This window comes from Triticum urartu, chromosome 2 (assembly GCF_003073215.2).
Source record: "Triticum urartu cultivar G1812 chromosome 2, Tu2.1, whole genome shotgun sequence".
Classification (NCBI taxonomy): Eukaryota; Viridiplantae; Streptophyta; class Magnoliopsida; order Poales; family Poaceae; genus Triticum; species Triticum urartu.
Window position 1 is genome coordinate 530563728 of NC_053023.1, and position 5678 is coordinate 530569405.

General features: G+C 47.6%; 1 pseudogene; it reads right to left on the minus strand.

Annotated features, from left to right (window-relative positions):
- Positions 1-831: 831 nt before the first annotated feature.
- On the minus strand, positions 832-1581 carry LOC125537219 (annotated as a pseudogene).
- Positions 1582-5678: the final 4097 nt, after the last annotated feature.

Genomic DNA, 5678 nt, shown 5'->3' on the forward strand with positions numbered 1-5678 from the left:
GCAGACCCTACGGGTTCGATAACTATGTAGACATGACCGAGACACATCTTTGGTCAATAACCAATAGCGGAACCTGGATGCTCATATTGGCTCCTACATATTCTACGAAGATCTTTATTGGTCAAACCGCATAACAATATACATCATTCCCTTTGTCATTGGTATGTTACTTGCCCGAGATTCGATCGTCGGTATCCACATACCTAGTTCAATCTCGTTACCGGCAAGTCTCTTTACTTGTTCTGTAATGCATCATCCCATAACTAACTCATTAGTCACATTGCTTGCAAGGATTATAATGATGTGCATTACCGAGAGGGCCTAGAGATACCTCTCCGATACACGGAGTGACAAATCCTAATCTCGATCTATGCCAACTCAACAAACACCGTCAGAGACACCTGTAGAGTATCTTTATAATCACCCAGTTACATTGTGACGTTTGATATCAAACAAGGTGTTCCTACGGTATTCGGGAGTTGCATAATCTCATAGTCAGAGGAACATGTATAAGTCATGAAGAAAGCAATAGCAATAAAACTAAACGATCATTATGCTAAGCTAATGGATGGGTCTTTTCCATCACATCATTCTCTAATGGTGTGATCCCGTTCATCAAATGACAACACATGTCTATGGTGAGGAAACTTAACCATCTTTGATTAACGAGCTAGTCTAGTAGAGGCACACTAGGGACATACTGTTTGTCTATGTATTCACACATGTACTAAGTTTCCAGTTAATACAATTCTAGCATGAATAATAAACATTTATCATAATATAAGTAAATATAAATAATAACTTTATTATGGCCTCTAGGGCATATTTCCTTCAAGAACTTGATCCGGGAGTATAGGTCGTGAAGAATCCCGGCGACGCCTCCAAGGAGGATAGCGACGCCCATGGGCACCGTCGCCGCCGGCCGGCCAGCACCGGCCAGGCTTTCACCCGGTGCAGCCACTCCCACGCAGTAGGCCGAGGTCAACCCATACCTTCACTGGACCGCGCACATCCCTCACCCAGCGAGCATGCCATCGTTGTGTAAGGCCACCAGCTAGCCTCCTTGACGACGGGCCTGCAGAGACCAGATCGGGTCCTACACCCCGCATCCAACCGCAGACAGAACCTCCCTGCTCCATCAAGTAACAACCGAGCACCACCACCAGCCGGCAGTGCCCCTCCCGGGTGCCGGCCAAGGCCGACAAGTACAGGTCATGGTCGGCCCGCCCGCAACTACCACAGCCACAGCCTCGGACCTCTCCCACTACGCGCCGCAATTAGCCTCCGCCTTGGATAGGCCCAGATCTGGTCGGCCCGTCTGCAACCGCGCGCCGTCACCTCCCCAAAATGAGCCCCAGCATGCTTGCCGGATTTGCAGCCATCCGCTGCACTCTAGGCTATCAGCTAGCCGGATTCGCCACACCGTCGCGAAGGACGCTCGCTGCAGCAGCAGGCCACGCGCGCAGCCCCGCACCTCCACTCTGCCTCGCGCACCAGTGACAGTGCCAGATCCGCACAGCCCCGAGTCATCCCCATGCGCCCAAGCTAGATCCGCGTGGCCCCACTCCTGTAGCGCGCCATGGTGCAAGCACCTCGCGAACGTGCCCCACTCGCACTCCTCCGTGCACCTTGCCTTGCCGAGCTCCAGTCCCTGCCAGATCAGGACGCCCGTGCGCTGCTCGATCTTGTGCGGAAGTGACCGACAGCCCCGCTGCCGCCTACATTTCACGGGCTTTGCCCTGCTGCGTACACTGGTGGCGGTGAGGGGAGCAACTTTGGTGGGTGGCCTCCCGGCGGCGGGCTCGATTTTGCTCTCCTGAGCCACCCGCGGGAGCGGCCCGAGAGATCTGGGGTAAACAGGACCCTGCCTTGCCAAGTTGAGTGCCCTTAATGCCTTGACGTTAAACCACCTTCATTCCTTCTCTTGCTTTTTCTCGAACTCCAACTCTTTTTTGTTTGCTATCATCTCTTCTGCCGCCATATTGAACACAAGAGCATCTCCTCCATTCTTTCGCTTATCTTTCTCGCCTCTCCTGCCCGGCGGCCTTTTGAATTTTATAGTCACAGGTCCGTGTGTTCTGTGTTTTCTACTCCGGTAAGCTTAGTTCCAAGGCACACACTCTGGTTCACCGTTTAATATAACTAGCTATTAGCTAATTTGATTTGATGTTGCTAAATTAGCTTCAAAACAAGTTTGCTGTGTTTGGACTCCGTTTGTGACTGATATTCTACGAAGTAAAAACAAGCAAAAAAACAACAACTGGCACTAGGCACTATGTTCGTAGGTTAGTCCCAAAAAATGATATAAAGTTGCTATAAATGATTGTAAAACATCCAAGAATGATAATATAACAGCATGGAACAATCAAAAATTATAGATGCATTGGAGACGTATCAGCATCCCCAAGCTTAATTCCTGCTCATCCTCGAGTAGGTAAATGATAAAAACAGAAGTTTTTATGTGGAATGCTGGCTAACATTAGGGGTGGACTAACGAGCAGCTCGGCTCGTTAAGCTCGTACTCATTAAGCTCGCGTTTGTTAAGGCTCGGCTCGTTAAGCTCGTTAAGATTAACGAGCAGAAAACTCTGCTCGGCTCGGCTCGTTTGAAGCTCGTTAAGCTCGTGAGCGCTCGCGAGCGCTTGTTAACAGATTATAATGTGTTACCATATACATGTTAAATGTCTAGGTATGGTTTTCAAGATGAAATATGGTGACTATAAAAAGAAATGAAGTAGTTTGTTGCCTCATATGTCGATTAGATAAATAGATGGGTTGAGGTGCTACAAAAAGTTTGTCACGTAAGATAAAAATATGTATTGTGTTGTTACAAACGAGCTTAACGAGCTACTCGTGAAACTCGTTAGCTCGCTCGTTAAACTCGTTAAGATTAACGAGCTAAAATCAATGATTGGCTCTGTTCATTAAGAAGCGAGCTATGAGCTTAACGAGCCAAACTATCGAGCGCTCATTAAGCTCGCGAGCTACGAGCTTTTGGTCCAGCCCTAGCTAACATGTTCATCACGTATTTTTTTCTTTTGTAGCATGGACATTTGGTGTTTTATATTGAACAAAGCAATAGTCTAGTTTTGACATGATAACTTAAATACTCAAGCATATCAACAAGCAACCATGTCTTTCAAAATATCAACCCTAAAATAAGCTATCCCTAGCCCATCATGCTCAATCATGGATCCATTCATGAGACACACTCGGATATTAGCTACATCCAATGCTCAAGTATGATCATAGTGCCCCTAGTTGGTGCTTTATAAGAGAAGATGGAGACTCGAATAAAAATAAAATTTGCATAAAGTAAATAGAAAGACCCTTCGCAGAGGGAAGTGGAGATTTGTAGGGGTGCCAGAGCTCAAAGCTTAAATTGAGAGATAATTTTTTTGAGAGGCATACTTTTGTCGTCAATGAAAACGACCGATTAATTCCCAACACTTTCCATGCTAGATATATCATAGGTGGTTACCAAACAAAAAATAAAGTGTATTTCTTTTTCCACCATTCTTTCACAGTCCATGGCTAGCCATATCCACGGGTGCCTTCCGTACCAACACTTTTTAAGAAATTTATTATTTGATAATATAAAGTAAATTTCCTTTTCATTTGACAACATAACGGATCAAGACAATTCCTCGACATCTCGCCTTCACGCTACGTCAAATGCGTGTACAATAGGCAAGGAAGGTCCAAGAGGTCTATGTTCGACCCGATCACCCCGCCTGGAGACGTATCACAAGATCTCCCCGGCGCTACGGGGTCTCCTGCGAGACCTCCGTGAATATGACATTCACGACAGCTGACACACGCGGAAACCATAAAGCTTGCCAGACACACGCTCTACGCGGTAGAGGGCGCATCCAGCAGACGATTGGCATTGTCCCAAGAGATGATTACCGACGACGTCGGGGATCACCCCGAAGACGTCGCGCAGCCAGGCAAACATGCCCTGGTACTAGATCCCATCGGCGGGGGTTGCCGCCTCTCACGCGTCCTGATGGACGGAGGAAGCGACCTCAACATCATCTTCATTGATACCTTGGAGAAGATGAAGATCTCCCTGTCAGGACTTGGAGGTCGAACGTGGGCTTCCACGGGGTAGTGTCAGGCCACCCAGTGCGTCCCTTAGGCCAGGTCGAATTCGAGGTCATCTTCGGAAATGAGTCGAATTACCGGAGCGAAACCATCCATTTCGAAGTCGCCCCTTTCTAGAGCGGCTACCATGCGATCTTGGGTAGGCCCACATATGTGAGGTTCATGGCGACCCCTTCCTACACTTACCTATAGCTCAAGATGTCTGGCCCTAACGGCACGATCAATGTCCGGAGGAGCACGAAGAAAGCCTACCAGGCCGAAGTGGCAAACGTGGAACTCGCTGAGGCCGCGTTGGCCTCCGCCGAGCTCGCCAAGATAAGAAAACAGGTAGGGCCATCCGAGGTCGAGCTCCCCCAGAAGCGCGGCCTATCCCGTCTTCCAGCCAGCAAAGCAAACCAAGAAGTTCCAGGTCCACCCCGAAGACAACGACAAAACAGTGACCATTGGGGGAGACCTCTCGGAGAACCAGGAGGCAGAGTTCTGATACGTCTCCAACGTATCTATATTTTTTATGTTTCATGCTATTATATTATCAATCTTGGATGCTTTATATACATTTATATGTTATTTTATATCATTTTGGGACTACCCTATTAACCTAGTGCCCAGTGATATTTTTTGTTTTTTTTTCTTGTTTTTGACTTTTCAGAAAATTAGTATCAAACGAAGTCCAAATGCGATGAAACTTTACAGTGACTTTTTATGGACCAGAAGGGACCCTAGAAGGCTTGGGAGGAGGCCAGAAGAGCTATGGGTGAGCCACAAGCTCACAGGGCGCGCCCGCTGAGCTCGTAGCGCGCCCCAGGAGGCCAAAGAAGGTTAGATCGGAAGGATCCAACCTGAAGACAAGTGAAGAAAGACAAATAAAGACCGAATCCGAACGGATCCACCACAATCACCGACCAATTCCGTGAGATCCGTCGGAGACACACCACTACACGTCCTCCGACAATGATAGACGCACCATTGGGACAGGGGCTTCGCGGGGAGAGCCTTATTCCATCTTCAAGAAGCCGCCGTTGTCTCGTCTTCTTAAGCAGGACATAAATCCTAACAGAACATGAAGAAGCACCTGAAAACGGAGCCCTCCCGCCGGCAAGGACCGGGATACACCGCACACCCATAGCCCTAAGGCCACAAAAGATGTGGGAGATCGGCGCCGCCGCCAACGAGAGGCAGGAACCCTAGCCGCATTTCCTTGAAGGAGAGACAAAGGGAGGGAAATAATGAGCCAACATACTCGAATTATAAACCTAAGGCTCCGCCACATTATTTAAACCTAAGGTCAGATGGTTCGACATAAAATGGTAGTTGGGCGTATACGTTGCATCTTTGCTTCAGAATGTGGCATGTGCTTTTATTCTCATGGACTTTCGTAATGTTGTATTTGTTGTGAACATTTGCACATGCTTATAAGCAAAGAGTGGACTGTAAATAATTCCGCACAAAAATGTGGATCGTGTTTATTACATAGCTTTGAGGAATTTATGAACGTCAGATAATTAAGTATCTGGAGCAGTAGGTGTATCTAAGTCCAATTCTTTCTCTTTCTGTCATTTTGCTCTTCCCTTT